The 22,161-nt window shown below is 34.9% G+C and overlaps 1 long non-coding RNA gene across 1 annotated transcript in view; it reads right to left on the reverse strand.

Moving 5' to 3' along the window:
* Positions 1 to 2,076: 2,076 nt before the first annotated feature.
* The window catches only part of LOC136316663 (uncharacterized), a 52,210-nt gene continuing 32,125 nt past the window's right edge, over positions 2,077 to 22,161 (reverse strand). Inside the window, exons 2-3 of the long non-coding RNA XR_010727783.1 lie at positions 8,055 to 8,164; positions 2,077 to 2,220 (exon numbers count right to left, since the gene is read on the reverse strand). This is a non-coding gene — a long non-coding RNA (uncharacterized lncRNA). The remainder of the gene's footprint in view (positions 2,221 to 8,054; positions 8,165 to 22,161) is intronic.

A 22,161-nucleotide genomic window follows, 5' to 3' on the forward strand; every position in this document is an offset into this window, starting at 1 on the left:
GGATGATACAAAAAAATAATTTATTCACCAAATGAAGAGTACATGATAAAACTTATATAAATACAAAATAAAGGTGAGAGCAAATTTGCAATTAATTTTAGCACTGGAGAGAATTCAGAAATTGTCATTCTCAAATTGCATTCCCCACATAAGCATAAGTACACAAAAACAATTTCATGAAACTAGCTAATATTTGAATGTTTTCTGTTTTAGACATTGTGTTTTATGAGCATGATTTTGTGAAAAAAAGCTCTAATAAATCTAGCCTTTAAAAGGTTTATGTTGCCTTAAGCAAGCCCTTTCTATTGTTTTTGTGTGTCTAAGTTAACACAACTTTGAAATCCCCATTTTTTTCAGACCCCCTCAGAAGGGTAACCACCCTCAAGAGAAAGCATCATTTTGTTAATTATCCTGCAGTCTAGTCAGATAATTCCTTGCCTTCTTTCCCCATATAATCATGTAATATTCCTTGCATTCCTTCCTTAATGCCAAATATATAAAATAAATTGCAAATCAACATTCTGTGAAGCACTTTTCTCTGTTGAGATCTTGCTTCTAGGCCTGTCCTTTGTTTGCCTAAATAAACTTACAAAAATATCCTAAAGATTTGGATGTTCTTATACTGACGATAGCATATGATTCTCATGGGAATGCTGAGGCCATATATTTAGTAAGGGAAGAATTCTGGACATGAAACTGGCTTTAAGCTTTTACTCTCAACAAGACTGTAAGGTAAAAATACCTGGGGAAATAATATTTTTTAAAATGAATTAAGCAGTGTAGCTCTCTATATTTACTGGATTCACTTAATAGTTTTTTTTTTTTTTTATATATATATCCTTTTTTTTTTCTGGAGTTTCTGTTTGATGTAATCTTACCTGTCTAATTTTGCTTTTATTTTCTCTGCTTTTGGTATGACACCCGATAAATCAATGCCAAGACCGATGGTCAAAAAGATTTTTTTATATTTTTTCTTCTAAAAGTTTCATGACTTTAGGTTTTACATTTAAGTCTTTCATCCATTTTGAATTTTTATATATATATATCATGAGTGTGAAATTTCATTTTTGTGCATGTGCATATCCAGTTTTATCAGTGCTATTTAATGAAGAGACTCTCTTTTTTTCCCACTGCTTATTCCTAGAACCTTTGTCAAGATTGATTCACTGTAGGTCTATGGATTTATTATTCTTCTATCTTGTTTCACTGATCTTTGTGTCTGGTTGCTATTTCTTTGTAGAATAGTTTAAAATCAAGGAGTGTGATATATCCAGTCTTTTTCTTCTCTTAAGATTATGTTAAGTCTTTTGTAGTTTCATATGAATTTTATATATTTTTTCTATTTCTGTAAAAGTTGTCATTGGAATTTTTATAGGAATTGCATTGGACCTGTAGATTGCTTTGAGTAACAATCATTTTTCAGTATTAATTTTTACAATCTATGAACTCAAGGCATATTTCCACTTATTTGTGTATTTTAATTTCTTTCATCAGTATTTAACAGTACTCAGTGTACAAGTTTTTCATCTTCCTGGTTTATTTTATTCCTAAGTTTTTATTCTTTTTAAACTACTGTGAATGGAATTGTTTTCATAATTTTCTTTTCACATAGTTCACTCTTAGTGTATAGAAACACAACTGATTTTTGTATGTTGATATTGTATACTGAACATGTAAGGTAAAGTTGGATGGAAAAAAGATTATTCCATATAAATGATAAACAAATTACAAAGATGCATATTATTATATTAGAAAAATATAGATTTCAAATCTCAACTGTCACAAGAGGCAAAATAGGTCATTATATAAGGATAAAGGGCCAAAATTCCATAGGAAGATATAACAAATGTTTTTAACATCAGACAACCTAAATATCTAAAGCAAATATTGACTAATATAAAGGGAGAAATAAACGGCAATACAATCATAATACAACACTCAATTACTCAGTTTTAATAATAGATTGATCACTCAGACAAAAAAATCAATATGGAAACAGACAGCTTGAACAACATTACAGATGAAATGAATCCACTAGATATAACTGAACATTCTACATGACAGCAACAGAATGTACATTCTTCTTAAATACAGATGAAACATTCTTCAGGGTAAATTCATGTAATCCAATTTTCAATCAGCTTCCATGCTGTATTATAAATCACATAGAAACATTTTATATTATGACAGTTTCACTCTCCATTTTTTGTTGAAGTTACTCTACAAGGATAAAAACAAACAAAGCTACCTCAGTATTGAGCATGTATGGCTCAGATTATTAAACAATGTAACCAATATTTCCCTTTCTACTTAAAATGATATGAAAAGAATTGAACCAGTTTGTTAGATTTGTGTATAGCAATTTTTCTCTATTTGTTTAAAGTCTAGTGTTTTCAAATATTTTAGTAACTAATTAAAATATTATGTGAATTTTGGTCAACATCATCAATAGATACATCTTTTTATGAACATATTGTCTTTTTTTTAATTTTATTTATTTATTTATTTTATTTATTTATTCATTTTAGAAAGGAGAGAGAGAGGGAGAGAAGAGAGAGACAGAGAGAGAGAAGGGGGAGGAGCAGGAAGCATCAACTCCCATATGTGCCTTGACCAGGCAAGCCCAGGGTTTTGAACCGGCGACCTCAGCATTTCCAGGTCGACGCTTTATCCACTGTGCCACCACAGGTCAGGCAACATATTGTCTTTAACATAACTATATTGAAGATAACTCACACAACAACTAGAATTTTTCACAATTGTCTAGCTTAATGGAAGATAACTAAATTATCAATAAATATGAAAATAATTAATAACTATGCAGAAGGGTTCAGTTAAATGTGAAATACCAACCCTTGGTGAGACAGTGTTCTGACACAGTTCATACTTAAATATTTATTTATTGTTGAGCTAATAGCCACAGTTTGATGAACAGGTTTCTTTGAACATATTTTTATATAACTGAGATGAACTCAAGTCTCTTGCCAAGGATTTAGTAAGTTGTAACAATTTCCTTTTATTTTTGTTTTTACTAAACATTTATATTTTATGGAGATTTTTAATTTTATGGAAGTATTTATATTAATATTTCTAAGGAGTCATTATTTAGATACAGATGTGTTCTTTTACTTCTATGTGATATTGCTTACACTGTTTCTTCAGCCTGAATGACTTTGCTTAATCCATAAAAACCTTTTTATCCTTAGTATAGAGATGCTGTATGCTTTGCAACATTTTTTACAATGTCAACAAAGTCAGTCTCTCCTGTATTCTTAAATACTTTGAATATCCCTTTATGATAATAGATCTCATTCTGCTGTGTTTTAGAACACATTATTTCACTGGTTATAATATCTTTGAGAGTAGAAAATCTGTCTTATTTATTTTTGTATTATATTTCCAAGAACCAAAAACCCAATGACAGACTCTGTGTATGGAAGGTGCTCAGCAAGATAAGATGACATGACATAAAATGAAATAAATAATAGACCAAATAGATAAATTGAAGGATGGATGGTGAAGTAAGAAATGAGGAGATGGATGAATAAATAAGTCAATTCAGAAAAACATGTATCAAAGTTTTAATAACGCATAAACATGTGAGGTGATTCAGCTTTTTCATTAAGCTATTATGGATATATTATAATTATGTCATTGAAATGAACTATTTGAAGTGGGATATTCATAACCTGCCTAGCTGAAATTGGCTGTCATGACAATATTTTAATCTTTATACCTTAGTTGTTATCTAAGACTTTCTTGTTGGTGCTGCCTAGAGTCAAGTAAAACACTATGGAAAACACTTGAAGAAATAGAATTTGATCCATGTAGTGCTTCTGAGCTTCTTATTTGAATGAGAGTTAAGTGCCATCAATGATAAGCTTCTCTTGTGTTCTGGATATGAGTGAGGTCAAACACACAAAATTCACACTCGTCAGAATTTCAGATGAGAGGCTATTGAGAAAGGTTGATGTGTGAAATTCTTCAAAGAGGTTTTGAAGCACAGCCTCAAGCACTGAAATACTTATGAAGGTGACTGAAAAAGGATAAAGGTTGATTTTCCAGTGTAACATACACTTCTACTGATGTATGTCTACTTCTGAAGGGTCTTCCGTTGACCATAATTCATGAGAGTAGACATTAAAATGGATAGACACAGCCTCTGACCTGAAAATTTTCTTCTCAATATAAGTGCTACTACTAGGAATATGTTGACAAAAACTATGATGATGGCAACAATAAAGATTACTATACCAATATTAATACTACTCTGTTAATATCACTAATGGCAATAATATTATTAATAGTAATTATATATCTGTCATCTATTGAGCATTTACGTTGTACCAAGTACTGTGCTAAGCATTTTACTTGCAAAGTCACTTCTTATCCTATAACTTTGTGAAGCAGTTATTAGTCTTTTTGACTTAAAAGGACATTGAAGGTTAGAGAGGATAAGTTTTAATTACAGGTAGTATGTAAACAAACTAATATCAAGGACAAATTTCTAAAGAAGTAAGTCCAGAGCCAGTTTTTTAAAAGTTACAAATGCACATGTAAATATTAAGGATTATAGTAATTCTACTTCCAAAGGACCAGGGAATAAGGTCAATATTAAATAATTACAAACCCTTAATTTGATTTTAACACCCAACCCAAAAACAGACACTTAAAAAATACTAACAACTTGTGCTAAGTTAACTTATTTGATGTCGTTTTCTTTGCGCTCCTAAAATATATCAGTAAATTTTAAATTAATTCATGAATATATGGTTATATAAAAATTAAAATAAGATAAAGATATATAAAATAAAATGGAATTATTTCTTGCTAATCTTTCAATTGTCTGCTACCTATTTAATTGTCACTAAATTATGCATATTCTTCATTAATTTTCCACAGTATTAAAAGCTATATAAAATTAGCTAAATTGGATCACTCTATGCATGCTTTATTATAATTTTTAAACTATGTTCATGAATATTTTTCTCTGATGTGTGTCTATATATGTATATGTGTGTTGATATATATATTCTCTCTCTCTCTTTCTCTCTCTCTCTATATATATACTCTCTCTCCATATATGAATATATAATTTGTTTAAATAAATAGTATTCCATATTACTGATGTATCATCATTTATTCCATAATTATCTCACTGGTGATTATCCAAGATGAATACAATATTTTTGCCATTATAGATAATGTTATAATTAACAACTCTGGACATATAAACTTGAGTCATTTTTTCTGTGGCATAAATTTCTAAAATTAAGATTGCTTGTTCAAGGTATATGCATTTTAAATTTTAATAGATACTACTGTATTCTCTGCCCAGTGAACAACAACATATATTTAGTTACAATTAACATGTTTCTCAGTAAACAAAAAAGAATGCTGATTTCTCCATATGTCCACAAGCATTTGATGTTATCAACCTTATTTTTTTATTAGTCTGGTTGCATTTTTTCAGAAAATATGTAGGAATAATAATTATCCTTGGTAAAGAGCTACCTGTTGCTTCCCCTAAAGAGCTTAAATTTTAAGTTCAGAGAAAAATGTGTATGAATTATTAAGTTGTAATGTTTGTGGTAGAGATACTCCTGTAAATATCACACACATAAACACAAAACAACCCTCTATCTCTTAAATGGTAAGTGATTATGTCATTGTAGAGGCAATTTACTAATTCAACTATTGGAAATAAGTTCTAAATGGAGGAATTAATGACTAGAAAATACGCATTAATTAAATGCATTTGTTTAAAGTTTGTGATACATGGTTATCCCAAAATAAATGGTTTATGTTCCTGGAAATTTTACATAATTGAAAATATGTTTGCTCTTAAGAAGTTAGGTAAATATTGCATTAGTATAGATTCTTTCCCTTTCAAGAATCAGAAAGACCAACTCTACCTTGCAAAGACACTGGCTCATGGTGCTTGAGTAGTTCAAAAGGGGATGTAGCTTCTTTAATGGCTTGATTCAGTGTTCACATAATTTTACCGGGATGGGATGTTCTTTCTCTCTATTTTTTGACTCTACTCTAATATTACCTATACTCTTTGTACTACATGGTCACAAGATGGCTGTTACAAATATAAACCCACTGCAGTATTTCTTTAATATCCAACAGGAAATAAAAATTACATTTTCGAATAATTAAAAAAATTTGAAATTGATTCCAACTGGTTTAACTTTTGTCGTGTATAATCCTTACACCTCAAATAAGAATTTTGGTTGGGGGAAATGAAAAACATTACATGTTAAATCCCTGCAGCCTGGCTAAAAATACAATCTTACTAAAAAGCATTTAAGCTGAGAATGAGAAAAGGATGATGGCCCAAAAGTAAAAAAAGCTTAATATGGTCCCTAAAATGAGGAGTGGTACATGGTTGGCAAGGAAAAAACAATTGTCCAGGTTACTAGAATATTAATTTTCTTTTACTTTTAATTTTTTTTTCATTTAATTGAGAAGAGGGGAGATAGAGAGACAGACTCCTGCATGTGCCCCAACCGGTATCAGATCCACCCAGTGACCCCCGTTGGGGGAAATGTTCTACCCATCTGGGGCCATGCCCACAACTGAGCTAGTTTTAGCATCTGAGGTGGAGGCTCCAGAGAGCCATTCTCAGTGCCTGGGGCCGATGTGCTTGAATCAATATACCCATGGCTGTGGGAGGAAAAGAGAAGAGAAAGAGAGATGGGGGAGAGGAAGAGAAGCAGATGGTTGCTTCTCTGGTGTGCCCTGACCGGGAATTGAACTGGGGACTTCTACATGCTGGTCAACTCTCTATCACTGAGCCAACCAGCCATGGCTGAGTATGAGTTTCCTATTGCTGTTGTAACAAACTACCATAAACTTACTGGCTTAAAACAAGGAAAATTATTATATTAAAGTGCTAGAAGTCAGAAGTAAAAAATGAGTCTCACTGAAAGAAAAATGCAAGTGCCAGGAGGGCTGTGATCCTTTTTAGCTCTAGAGGACAATTGCTTTCTTGACTTTTCCAGCTTCTTGATGAGGCTCACTATCCTTGGCTCATGGCTCTCTTCCACCTTTAAAGACAGCAATAGCGAATTTGTCCTGCTCATGATACTTCTCTGATCCTGATCATTTTGTTAACCTGTTCCCAATGCAGAAAACTTTATGATTACATTGAGCCCACTTCGATAACACAAGATAATTTCTTTAATTTAAAACCAGCAGATTAGAAATCATTGTTTCATCTGCAAATTTAATTCTCCCTTACCGTTTGACAACGTATTTCCAGGTTTCAGCAATTAAGACATGGACATCATTGGGGCCAATCCTTATGGCTAAACCACATTATCAAAACTATTTAGTTATTGTCCGGGCCAGTTGGCTAACTGGTAGAGCATCAGCCCAGTGTGTGGAAGTCCTGGGCTTGATTCCTAGGCAGGGCACATAGGAGAAGCACCCATCTGCTTCTCCACCCTTCCCCTTCTCCTTTCTTTCTGTCTCTCTCTTCCTCCCTCACAGCCAAGGATCTATTGGAGCAAAGTTGGCCTGGGCGCTGAGAATGGCTCCATGGCCTCTGCCTCAGGTGCTAGAATGGCTCTGGTTGCAACAGAGCAATGCCCCAGATGGACAAAGCATCACCTCGTGGTGGGCATGCTGGGTGGATCCTGGTCTGGCACATGTGGGAGTCTGTCTCTCTGCTGCCCTGCTTCTCACTTCAGAAAAATACAAAAAAACAAACAAACAAAAACTATTTAAATATTATTTCACTATCTTCAAAGTAGATTAGTAATACTTGCCAGAGGTTTCTTACAAATTTTAATGAAAGTGTGCATGAAAAGTGCTAAATAGAAGGCCTGACACATAGTTTATACTCACATTTTAACATCAATGCCAACACTGTTAATGTTATTATGAGTAATGTTATCTCTAAACATAAAACATTAACATACCATAATCTCTCAGTATTTGTGTTGGCCTGTCCCTTAGCATGTACCTTAATTTTCAGATATAAAGTCCATTTGAAACCAGAAAGCTAGGTAATGACTTTCATTTCTTATTCAGGGGCATCATACCTTAGCCTGGTTCTGAGGTCAGTAGTGTGCGCTGGTATCAGGCGCTTTCCATTGTTTTCTCCCAAAGAAGAGTAGAGATGAAGTAGAACTGTAGATGAGGAGTTAAATACCTGGAAAAGAACAAGACTATTTCTGGGTAGTACTCTAAGAATAAGAAGTGACTCTCTGGCAGGCTCATATAAAATTCATTCTCTTAACTCTCTTTCTATTGTTGCTTGTATGTAAGAATTATGAATATTTATTTTTACCATTTCTGAGGGACCCTTTTTAATTCTTCTTTTATTCCTTTATTTTTGACACCTGGTCACTTGTGCAATGAACTTATCTGTTAATCAATACATTTGTGGTCATGCCAGTAGAACTTAAAATCTTTTACAAAGAATTTAAAACATTTTTTATTTGGTTTCTCTCAAATGTTTGGAGTTTCAAAGAGACTATTAAAGAGACTGTGAAGGATGAAATTTTAGCATTTTTGATATGCTGCTTTATCAGAATCAGATAATTTTTATGTTTCAATAATTTTAAAAAACCATTTGTTTTAAAAACGAATATAAAATTGTAAGTTTAGATGCAAGAAAAGACAAATTGGGAACAGCCATTTTTATGTAGTTTGATTCACACAAGACACTACAAACTCTACGTTCAAAGTCAAACATAAATTAAAGAAAGATAGGTTTTAAGGTGAGATAAAGTCAGAAAGGCACTGGAGTGGGTTCTGCAGAACAGGTGGATCAAGAAGGCACGACATACCCATGCTTAACGCATTGAGTGATGCATTTCTTGATCTTCAAAAGTAAAAAATAAAGGAAGACTACACAGCACCCTCTCATCCAAAACCTTTCATATGCTTTAAGCTCACTTAGTAAAAGACAGAGCAACTCTGACCAAGGCTTATCAAAGAACTCATACATAATTTGTCATAAGAATAAAAGAATGTGTTATGTGTAATGTCCGTATTTTTCCATACTATTCTGTAATTCAAAATTCACTAAATAAAAATAATGTCATTTAAACTCATATCAAATACCTTAACACTAAGGATTTTAGTATAATCCTGTAAGAATAGCTAAATAACCAAAAAAAATTGAAACAACTTTTAAACATTCTTGTAATTAGCATTCTCTGAATAACTATGAGTTTCTAGTAAACAATTCACTTTGACATATGCCCATTTGTTTGGATGTTTTAGTATTTTATAGATGAAGAGTTCCCAGGTCAGTGGCTAATAAGATTTGTCAGTTTTGACAGAAAAGCAATTTTTAGAGTTATTAAAAAATAAAACACAATTTTCATTCCAGTTAGTTTCACACTGCCATTTTTTTTTAGAGAGACAGAGAGAGTATCAGAGAGAGGAATAGACATGGACAGACAGACAGGAATGGAGAGATGAGAAGCATCAATCATTAGTTTTTTGTTGTTCATTGCGACACCTTAGTTGTTCATTGATTGCTTTCTCCTATGTGCCTTGACCGCGGGCCTTCAGCAGACTGAGTAACCCCTTGCTTGAGCCAGCAACCTTAGGTAGAGCTCTGCTAGCAAAGGTTAGTAGTTATGAGATAAAAAACAAAGCATCTTTGCTGCATCACATATTTAATAACAAAATTTATTATCCTAGAGAGAAAAAAAGTTTTAGAGAAATTTAATAATTATGGGATAATTACTAAAAAATTGGTGCCTTCAAATATTACATAAAAATGAATTTATAAAAAGACAATATATAAATATATTTTAATTAGAAGATACTGATAGATGTATATGTATCATATAATAATGTGCAATGATTAATAAAATTCAACTACGTTATTGTCACACTATGTATTTTTCAGGTGGGTTTGAAGCTTTACTTTAATTACTGCCAGTAATTTTCATTTGTATTTAAGGTGAAAATTTAGAGATAATTACAAAAAATGTTAACTTACTAAAAAGAAAAAAAAAGACTTTACTTACAAAGAGAAAAATATCAGTATAAAATATATCAAAGCATCATAGTTGATTTAACCTATTGAACAGAATTTGTAAATATTAACATCTTTTACTGTTTTCTTTCTGTAAGTAATTTTAGAGAATGTAGACTTAATGCCTTCCATTAAAAGTTTATGAGACTATTTCCATTCTCAGACATCCTTCAGATTGAATACTGTATTTTTAAAAAGAAAAAGAAAAAAGTGTAATTAAAAAAAATACAGCCTGACCAGGTACTGGTGCAATGAATAGAGTGTCGACCTGGGATGCTGAGGATCTAGTTTTGAAACCCCAAGGTCACTGGCTTGAGCATGGGCTCACCAGCTTGACTGTGGGGTCACTGGCTCAGCTGGAGCCCTCGCCATCAAGGCATGTATGAGAAAGCCATCCATGAACAACTAATGTGACTCAACAACAAATTGATGCTTCTCATCTCTCTCCCTTCCTGTCTATCTATCTGTCTGTCTGTCTCTTTCTCTATCTTATGAAAAAAAATGTGGAGGCCATTTGGTATTCAGTTAAAAACAAATTCAGGTGAACACAAACTATAAGATACAGATGGTGCATTATAGAATTGCGCATCTGAAAACTGTAATTTTATAAACCAATATCACAACAGTAAATTTAATAATTAAGAAAAATACTTAAAGAACCTGCAAGCAGATCCAAGATGGTGGTGAAGTAAACGGATGTTACACTCACCTCCTCCCAGAATCAAACTGGAGTTACAACTAAATTAAAGAATAATTATCCTAAATAACAAACTCAAGACTAAATGAAGAAGGTCTAATAACCAAGGATTCATAGAAGAAGCAAAATTTAGAATGGGAAGAAGGGCACAGTCACAAAAAGGTCTGGACTCATTCCCAGGACCAACAACACAAGTACCAGAGAAATATTTCAACTGTGGATGGGAGAGGTTTCCCTGAGAAGTGCAGGGCCTAAACCCCAAGCCAAGCTCCTCAACTCAGAGCCAGGAAGAGATGCCCATATAACATTTGGCTGTGAAAAGCAGTAAGGTTTCTGTCTGCCAGAAAGAGACTGGAGTCTGCAGAGACACAGTTATTGTCTTAAAGGGCCAATGCAAAAAAAATCTTGTCACACTCACTTAACCTGGGCTTCAGCAGAGAGAGGGCTGAGTGGACTAGAGTCTTGAGAAGAGAATCTGAGGTTTATGGTTCTGGAGAGAGACAGGGGTAGAGTGAATAGTCACCAGGATCCCTGTACAAAGTTCATTCTCTAATACTGCACTCACCACATCTTTCTTGGGTGGAGAACTCTCATCTGAAAGGCATCAGCCTGGGGAAAAGCATTTATCTCAAACTCTAGACCCCTGCTTGCTTCACTTTGTGGAGATAAGCCCTGTTGAGAAGTAAGCAGCCTTGGCCAGGAATTACAGGTCCAGACAGGCTCAGATATTGACAGTGACTCAGTTGTCTGGCTTTAAATCAGGGACCATTCCCCAATTTTTCAAGACTCTGACTGATCATTCCCTTCATAGGAGATACAGTAGAACCACCTAACTGGCTGCCAGTGGACTTTTATTCTGGGCTTCAGAAGCCCCACCTATCTGACTTCTAGTGGCTCTGCCTTGCTGAGGTTGGAAAAAATTTGGGACACACTGAGACCTGTGATTCTAGGTTGGAGGCCACACCCATCACCTTTTCTGAAGCGTAACTGTCACCTCCACCTCAGGGGACATTCAATAACCCCATCTTCTCAACTTCACCAGAGGCTCTTTCAGTGACAGAGCTAAACAGGCAGCCAGCAGTCAAAGGCAGCCAGATACGAATCTGGGATGACTTGGGAATTCTGCTGACCTGCCACTGAGCAAGGTGCTGGTAAAAGCTGGTCTTGGTGTGCAGCTTGGACCCTGCCACATGCACCTGAACCAAGCAAAGGTGGCCACACAGTGTGGATTGTTCGTGGCACCAAAGGGAAAAAAGAGAGAGAGAGAGAAAGAGAGAAATGCAGTTAGTTATTTACAAGGGAGCTCACTTAGTCTGTAAGATCATTTCTCAACAGAAACATTTCAGGCCCGAAGGGATTGGTGTGAAATATTAAAAGTGAGAAAAAATGAGAACTTAAATTCAAGACTAGTTTACGTAGCAAGGATATCATTTAAAATTAAATGAGAAAAAAAGAGCTTGCCAGACAAAAAAGGCTAAAGGGTTTTATTACCACCAAACCAGTATTAAAAGAAATGTTAAAGTGCCTGCTTGAAGAAGAGAGGAATATACTTAAAAGAATAAAATGGCAATAAATACGTACCTATCAATAATCAGTTTAAATATAAATGACTTATTCAATCAAAAGACATACAGTAGTTGAATGGATAAAAAAGCAAGAACCATATACATTCTGTCTACAAAAGGCCTAACTCAGAACAAAAGATACATACAGACTAAAAGTAAAGAGATAGAAAACATATTTCATGCAAATGGAAATACATTTTTTAAAAAGCTGGAGTAGCAATATTTATATCTGACAAAATAGACTTTAAAACAAATGTTATAGGCCCTGGCCGGTTGGCTTAGTGGTAGAGCATTGGCCTGGCGTGCAGGAGTCTTGGGTTCGATTCCCGGCCAGGGCACACAGGAAAAGTGCCCATCTGCTTCTCCACCCCCCCTCCTTCTTCTCTCTCTCTCTCCCTCTCTCCCCCTCCCACAGCCAAGGCTCCATTGGAGCAAAGTTGGCCTGGGTACTGAGGATGGCTCCATGGCCTCTGCCTCAGGTGCTAGAATGGCTCTGGTTGCAACAGAGCAATGCCCAAGATGGGCAGAGCATCGCCCCCTGGTGGACATGCTGGTTGGATCCCTGTCGGGCGCATGCGGGAGTCTGTCTGACTGCCTCCCTGTTTCCAACTTCAGAAAAACACAAAAAATCCCAAAAACAAACAAAAAAACCCCCCAAATGTTATAGTAAGAGACCAAAAAGGACAGCACATAATGATTAAGACAGTAATCCAACAATAGGAAATAATCCTGGTATATATTTACACATTCAATATAGGAGCACCTAAATATGTAAAGCAAATCTTGATGGATATAAACATCAACAGCAACACAGTCATGGTAGGGGATTTTAACAGACTATTGACATCAATAGATAGATCTTCCAGACAGAAGAAGATCAACAAAGAAATGGTGACCTTAAATGACACATTAAATCAGCTGGATTTAATTGATATATTCAGAGAATTTCACCCAAAAACAGCATAATATCATTCTTTTCAAGTGCACATGGAACATTTTCTAGTACAGACCACATGTTAGGCCACAAAACAAGCTTTAATATGTTTAAGAAGATTAAAATTATATCAAGTATCTTCCCTTACAATAATGATATTAAACTAAAAATTCATCACAAGAAAACAACTGAAAAACACACAAAGACATGGAGGCTAAATAACATGTTACTAAACAATGAGTGGGTTAACAATGAGATCAAGGAACAAATCAAAAGATACTTTAAAATAAATGGAAATAAAAACACAAGCCACAATCTGTGGGACACAATGAAAGCAGTCCTAAGAGAGAAGTTCATAGCATTGTATGCCTACCTAAATAAACAAGAAATATAGCAAATGAACAATCTAACTTGACCACTTAAATAACTTGATAAAGAAAAACAAACAAAGACCAAAGTGAACAGAAGAAAGGAATTTTGTATCAGAACAGAAATAAACAAAATAGAGCGTAAAAAGCAATACCAAAGATAAATAAAACCAAAAGCTCTTTCTTAGAAAAGATAAAGATTGACAAACTTTTAACCAGACTCATCAAAAAAATGAGAAGACCCAAATAAATAAAATAAAAAATAAAAGAGAAGTAACAGACATCAAAGAAGCACAAAAAATTATAAGAAAATATTACAAACAAGTTTTGTCAAAAAATTGCATCATCTGAATGCAAGAAAAAAACACAAAATCTTTCAAATGTGAATGAGGAAGAACCAGAGCCAACCATCTGGTTTGAGCAAAAGCTCACCAGCTTGGACACAAGCTCGCTGGCTCAAGCAAGGAGTTACTCGGTCTGCTGAAGCCCCCCGGTCAAGGCACATATGAGAAAGCAATCAATGAACAACTAAGGTGTTGCAAGGAAAAACTGATTGTTGCTTCTCATCTCTCTCCATTTCTGTCTGTCTATCCATTTCTCTGACTCTCTCTCTGTGCAAAAAAAAAAAAAAGAAAAAAAAAAGAAAATAATATATATATATACACACACACACACACACAGTGTGTACGTAAAGTCATGGTGCACTTTTGACCGGTCACAGAAAAGCAACAAAAGATGATAGAAATGTGAAATCTGCACCAAATAAAAGGAAAACCCTCCCAGTTTCTGTAGGACAATGTGGCAGCATGTGCGCATGCGCAGATGATGATGTAACACCGTGTATACAGCGGAGCAGCCCACGGCCATGCCAGTCGAGATGTGAAGGGTACAGAGGAAAGTTCAGTGTGTTCTGTGGCTCGCTAAATTCGAATCCGTGACCAAAGTGCAACATGAATATTGGTGCGTTTATAATGAAGCGCCACCACATAAGAATAACATTACTCGGTGGGATAAGCAGTTGAAGGAAACTGGCAGTTTGGTGGAGAAACCCCGTTCTGGTAGGCCATCAGTCAGTGATGAGTCTGTAGAAGCTACACGAGATAGCTACCTAAGGAGCCCTAAAAAATCTGTCTGTGAGCCTGCATCGAACTGCACTGAATAGTATGAAACTGGGAGAGTTTTCCTTTTATTTGGTGCAGATTTCACATTTCTATTGTCTTTTGTTGTTTCCCTGTGACCGGTCAAAAGTGCACCATGACTTTACAGACACACTGTATATATATATATGAGTAAATTTTACAGTATATAAATTATATTTAATAAAGCTGTTGCCAAAAAAGAGACTTTCTTGAAGAGACTGTTCAACTTCTAAAGTTGTATAATGTATTTATTTGCTCTTTAAGAGAAGCAAGACAAATTGAATTTGGACTTTTAATTGTGTTTGAAAATTATGAAAATATGACAAGCGTGAGATGGTTGGTTGATATATTTGTGAAAACAGATTGACTGAATTTCCTTTTAAGTTTGATAGTTTTTTTTTTCAGGTAAAGGACTTTATATTAAAAATACTGAACATTTATCTATGTTGGTGCTTTCTTTTTTGTTGTTTTTTTATTACAGAGAGAGGGATAGATAGGGACAGACAGACAGGAACGGAGAGAGATGAGAAGCATCAATCATTAGTTTTTCCTTGCAACACCTTAGTTGTTCATCGATTGCTTTCTCATATGTGTCTTGACAGTGGGGCTAAAGCAGACTAAGTAACCCCTTGCTCAAGCCAGCGACCTTGGGTCCAACCAAGCTGGTGAGCTTTGCTCAAACCAGATGAGTCCGCGCTCAAGCTGGTGACCTCGGAGTCTCGAACCTGGGTCCTCTGCACCCCAGTATGACGCTCTATCCACTGTGCCACCACCTGGTCAGGCTATGTTGGTGCTTTCTTATTGGAGTATTTCTATATTGTCATTTAATCTACCATAATTGCAACACCTGATAGACAATGTGGCTAGTCATACTTTGGGACTGGAAATATAAGTAGTGAATTTTTAACACTATAAATAGTATCTGAAGCAGATTTAAACAAGGTACCATTATTACTAATTTCAAAATCTTCTTGGGGAAAACATACCAAAATCAGTTGGGTTGTCCTGCTGAACTAATTTTATTTTATTTTTTGCCAAAATGAAAAGGTCATAAGTTTGTGGGTGAAATATAGTGGGTTAAGTGAGTAATCAACTAAAATTGTTAGAGGAATTTTCTCCCTCTCCTAACAAATCACATCTGGATCTTTCTTAGTCTATTACTTGTTTGGAGGTGGAGGATTATGAATGGTGGGTTTGGAAATAAAAACAGAGTATGCATAGGCTAGACCCTTTTATCCTTTCCTTTTTTAAATGAGTTTCCTTCTGTGAGTACTCAAAATCCATGGACCGGTTTTGTTTCTTGAGAAAGCAGGGTGTATATTACTCTTGTGCTGGTGAGTAGGTATGTCTGCCTCGTTCTATTGCTCAGGATTGGGAAACTTGTACAAAGATACAACTATATTTTCTAGCATCAGTGTTCATAGTCTAGATTCTATCTGTCTTACTATTTCACTTCTCAATTGGCTGAGAATTCAGTAGGGGAAGTTTCCTTTATTGAATTCCCTCAAATCCCAAACAAGCACATGATTGATTTATTGGGTGACAAAAATATAACATATTTATTACATGTGAATTATGCAATACATAAGACATGCTAAACAACTTATTCATTACTTAATGCTCTAAAAGCAATCATTCACACTATTTTTTCATAAATCTGAATGTATAGCTAACACATTGAGGTAAATAAAAGATAAAAGAGTTCACTTCCTGTTTATAATTAGTACACATAAACTGACTCTAACAAATACCATGCCATTGCTAAATTCTATCAATAATGCTTACATTTTGATGTTTTATCAGAAATTTGGAAAGATAATTCTGAATATCTCACACTTTCAAACATCATTATTAACTTTGTGAAAACTAGCATTTGTTTCAAAGCATTACTTACAGAGCTTAGTGAGTTTTGCCTAAATCACTTCTTGACATACCTGTAGAGACAGTAACATTGAGCAATCTTGAAGAATAAATATGTTTTTTGTGATCTATTTTAAAATTTATGGGCAGTAATATCTGGTTGCAATTTCACTGCTTTATTCAAATAAAATCACTATGTTTTATTACAGCACAGGCCTGGGTAACATTAATTAATGAAAGATTGAACTAGGTTATCAAATTCCTTATTTATTAAGTGAGTAGAATAGTTAACTAAAATATTTTAATCTGAAGATTAGTCCATTCTAAAGTCTCATTACTGCACTTAAACAGTGCTTTTCTGTAACAAAAAATGTTTTACTAATCTACTTAACACTTTTGTTTTGGAAAAATTAGCACTATGGTTATACACAACTCAGTTATGGTCATCAAATATTTCTATACATGCATTTTTTGTTGCTCATTAAGCATCCTATATATTTTTAATACTTAGTCATGTTAGAATGACAAAATAAGCATTTGCAAAATGAATCATTAATTTTCAAATTACTAACATAAAAGCGTGTAAATTGTAAAATAATTTCATGACTTTGACATTACTGAGATAGATCATTAGTAGGGCCTCGTAAAATAAGCATTTTTATTATCAAATGATAAAGTACATTATGTTTGCACTTCATAGAGGAGCTGACATTCTGTATTGCTATTCATTTTTATGCTTTCTCTAAAAGAATTACTACTGCTGAGTCCAAGGCATATTTAACCTTTCATCTTTAATATTCCAATTATCTCGGAAAGAATTTTCATTTCAATCTACATAATCTTACATTTTTCCTTCAATGTTTTACAGAAACTATGTTATCTTAAAACTGTTACTTCTCATTATAGCCTCATTATAATAGATGATTTTAATTTATAGTACTCATGTGTATGCCTAATGCTTTCTTACACTGTATTAAAAACTCCTTTAAAAATAAGAAGAATGTGAACACTTAGGACTTTTTAATATCAAGTCATTTTTTTGTTTCTTTGAATTAAAATATAAGAAAGAGAATGTATAAGATGCACCATTTTCCAAAAAATTTGAGGTCTAAAAACTGGGTGCTTCTTATAAAGTGGTTGTACATTTTTTAACTTGCATTTTCCATGTATGAATTTTATGATGAATAAAACATGAGTTCAATAACTTTATGTAATACATTTTGTTTTTCAAATTTTGGGCCCCAAAATTAAGATGTGTCTTATACATGGGGAAATACGGTAAGTTCAGAGAACAACAGCAATCTAATTTTGAATATCTTTTTCACTTTGTCAATAAAAGCATTAAATTAATCAGTATAACAAATAAAACTCTGATAGTCTTACACTGCCAGTATTAGTAGGAGGCACAGAACACTATAACCTTTAAAATACATTCAAGAAAAGAAATCCAATAGTTTCTATAGCTTACCCACTGCCTCCTCTGGAAGCTTCTGAGCAAAGAGCAAAGGGGAGAGAAGCCTGGGAAGATGTTAAGAAAAGGAGCAGAGGGAAGTAGAGGTCTTAGAGAAAGTTAATACAAAATCATTTTTAGAAAAAAAAAGTTAAATAGCAAATTAAAATTTTCTGAACTTCAGTCACAATTGGTAGTTCTTAGCCCTGCCTATAGATTAGTGATTTTAACTGGGTGGAATCAGAAGTTTCTGATTCATGGAAGCTAAGCCTCCTGGGGAAAATCAGATGTACAAACAAGAGTCAGTATTTGAAGATGAAGTAGTAAAGGGAAAGAAGGAAATAAGCAGGGTACATTAAGGATTCTGAAAAAACAAAATCAAAAAAGAAATAACCAGCTTAGAGAAAAAGAAAAAACTCAAACAAAATCAGTGTGGAAGAAACAGCCCAAGTGCCCATCAGTGGACGAGTAAATAAGAAAACTGTAGTACTATTACACAATGGAATACTACGTGGCTGTAAAAAAAAAAAAGAAAGAAGAAGAGGAAGAAGAAGAAAGAACTCTTACCTTTTTAAATAGCATGAATGGACCTGGAGATAATTAAGTTAAGTAAAATAAGCCAGATAGAGCAAGACAAATATATGATCTCACTTATATGTAGAATCTAATGAGCACAATAAACTGAGGAAGAAACTAGAAACAGAGGAAGGGTCACATGGAACAGATAGACAGATAGCTATCAGAGGGAGGGGGAAAAAGAGACAGGGTCAAAGAAAGTGAAGGGATTAGCCAAAATCATATATACATAACACATAGATACAGAGAACAGGGTAGCAACAGCCAGAGGGAAAGAGCGGGGGTGGAAGAAAAGGGAGGGGGTGAAGGGGAGAAATGACAGTGAAAAAAGATTTTGCATGGGGTATTGACAACATGACGTGGTGTGTAAAGAGTGTTACATTGAGTGGGGCACTTGAAACCATGTTAACACAATACATTACAGATAAAAATTAAAAAAAAAAAAAAAAAAACCAAGAAAGAAGTTATCATCCAGTGATCCTACTTCTGGATATATACCCAAAGTAATTGGACTCAGGATTTCAAAGACATAAGCAGTATTTCCATGCCACTGTAGCATTATTCACAGTAGCCAAGACATTGATGAAACCTAAATGTCTGTTGACAGATGAATGGATAAAGAAATACAGTATGTACATAAAATAGAGTATCATTCAGCCTTAAAGAAGTAAATCTGGCCATTTACAACAGCATGGATAAACTTGGAGGGCACTATGCTAAGTGAAATATACCAAATACAGAAAAACAAATACTACATAATACCACTTACAGGAGAAATCTAAAAAAGTCTCAATTACGGAATCAGAGAGTAGAATGGTGTTCTCCAGGGACCGAGGAAAAGCAGAAATGGGAAGTATTTGTTAAAGGGTTTAAAGTTTCAGTTATACAAGATGAATAAATCCTATAAATTTGTTCTAATGCCCTGGCCGGGTTGGCTCAGCGGTAGAGCGTCGGCCTAGCGTGCGGAGGACCCGGGTTCGATTCCCGGCCAGGGCACACAGGAGAAGCGCCCATTTGCTTCTCCACCCCTCCGCCGCGCTTTCCTCTCTGTCTCTCTCTTCCCCTCCCACAGCCAAGGCTCCATTGGAGCAAAGATGGCCCAGGCGCTGGGGATGGCTCTGTGGCCTCTGCCCCAGGCGCTACAGTGGCTCTGGTCGCAACATGGCGACGCCCAGGATGGGCAGAGCATCGCCCCCTGGTGGGCAGAGCATCACCCCTTGGTGGGCGTGCCGGGTGGATCCCGGTCGGGCGCATGCGGGAGTCTGTCTGACTGTCTCTCCCTGTTTCCAGCTTCAGAAAAATGAAAAAAAAAAAAAATTTGTTCTAATGCACAGTGCCAATTGTTAACAATACTGTATTTTATTTTAAAAATTGTTCAAGAAGGTGGATAATATATTAAATGATCTTATGCAAAAAATTATAATAAATAAAGAGGGTAGGTGGAAACTTTCTGAGCTGATGGATATGTTTATGGCATTGTGGTGATAATTTCTTTCATAGGTGTGTATTTATCTCCAAACTAATCAAGTTTATACATTAAATATGTTCATATTTTTTGTATTTCAGTCATACCTCAATAAAATGACTTACAATAAGATAAAATGTGTGTTGTGTGCTATTAGTATATATCTGCATTTTTTTGTTAGTGTTCATTTTGCATATATTTTCCAGCTTTTTGCTCATAAGTTTTATGTCATCTTATATGTGTCTTTTTGAAACATTATAAACCTGGATTTTGCATTCAGGAATATCACAATTTTGTGTGTATACACAAACACACACACATTGTGTGCATATGATCATTGTATAAATATAAATATAAATATATACAATTTGGCCCTGGCCAGTTGACCCAGGGGTAGAGCATCAGCCCAGTGTGTGGATGTCCTGGGTTCAATTCCCGGTTAGGGCACATAAGATAAGCAACAATCTGCTACGCCTCCTCTCCCTTCTCTCTCCCTCCCACAGCCAAGGCTCCACTGGAGCAGGTTGGCCCCAGGTGCTGAGGATGGCACCGTGGCCTCTGCCTCAGGCACTAAAATGGCTCTGGTTACAATGGAGTAAGGGCCCCAGATGGACACAGCATCACCCCCCAGTGGGCTTGCTGGGTGGATCCTGGTCAGGCACATGTGGTAGTCTGTCTCTCTGCCTCCCCGCTTCTCACTTAATAAAAATATAAATAATAATAATAATAAATAAATAAACAAATAAACATATATATACAATTTAATTTTGTCACAACTGAAGGCATGGGAGCTGGTCTTTCATGTCCTTGCATTAATTAGACCCATTTATAACACCAATTCTCTCTTATAATTTATAAAATGAATAAATTGAGAAAAAGGAAGTGTATAAGTCTGACTCACAGCAGTTAGACTTAGTTTAATATTTAATATTTTAATAAATCGATCACAGTGCAATGTATACAGATGATGTATCATAGTGTACACTTGAAATCTATGTAATTTTATTACCTAATGTCACCCCACTAAATTCAAATAAAAAAATATTATGATTTAATTTGTCATAGGATCACTGAAGGGACCTTGTTCAGCAATATAAGCACCTAGGTTTACTTTGAAATTGAATAATTTTTAAATTTTTTTTAGAGAGAGGAGAGAGAAAGAGGGGGAAGAGGTAAGAAGAGTCAACTCATAGTAGTTGCTTCCTGTATGTGTCTTAACCAGCAAGGCCAGGGTTTTGAACCGGCCACCTCAGAGTTCCAGGTCGACACTTTATCCACTGTGCTACCACAGGTCAGGCCTGAAACTGAATTATAGAAAGATGAGACTGCTAACGTCTGTCCTGAATCAAGGCTCATAATTTTCAGGCATTTGGAATACATGGGTCTGACCTTCTACTGTAAGTTAGAAATAGAATTTGGTGACTTCCTGGATATTATAAGGGAGATAAGCAGTGGATTTCTAGAACTTAACTTGTACTATTAGGTGAAGTTTAATGATATTTAATACTGAAGAGAAAAGAAAAGAGACAGCAGCTTTATCTGAGTGTGTTAATGTGTGCACTTTTGTGTATGTAGTAAGGAGTGGGTAGATGGCAAATTGAGTTTTTGACAAGCTGAACTTGAAGTGTTAGTGAAAGAGTCTCAAGAGGAAGATATATGATTCTGGAGGACAGTGAAGGATTAGATTAACATGATAAATTTTAGAGTTATCAGAAGACAACAGGAGATTACAATAAAAATATTGGTAGGAAAGCAAAAGAAAAAAATGGAACTACAGTTTGTAGATAACTACAGAGAGATTTGAGCACATTACTATTAATTGGTAAAATCTGTTGGAGAAGAGTAACTTACAATGCAAGAAATAGAGGAATAATTAATGGTCAAAGTCAGGGAAGAAGGATAACACGGGATCAAGAGACGACTGCATAGGTAAAACATAAAAAGGAGCAGGACAATTTATCTGAGATACAAGGGAAGGAAGAATGTATATTAAAAGTGTAGACAAAGGTCCTGGCCAGCAGTGGATAAAACATCGGCTCTGAGTGCAGATGTCCTGGGTATGAGCCCTCGTCACGGCACAAATGAGAAGCAACCATCT

This window comes from Saccopteryx bilineata, chromosome X (genome assembly GCF_036850765.1).
Source record: "Saccopteryx bilineata isolate mSacBil1 chromosome X, mSacBil1_pri_phased_curated, whole genome shotgun sequence".
NCBI lineage: Eukaryota > Metazoa > Chordata > Mammalia > Chiroptera > Emballonuridae > Saccopteryx > Saccopteryx bilineata.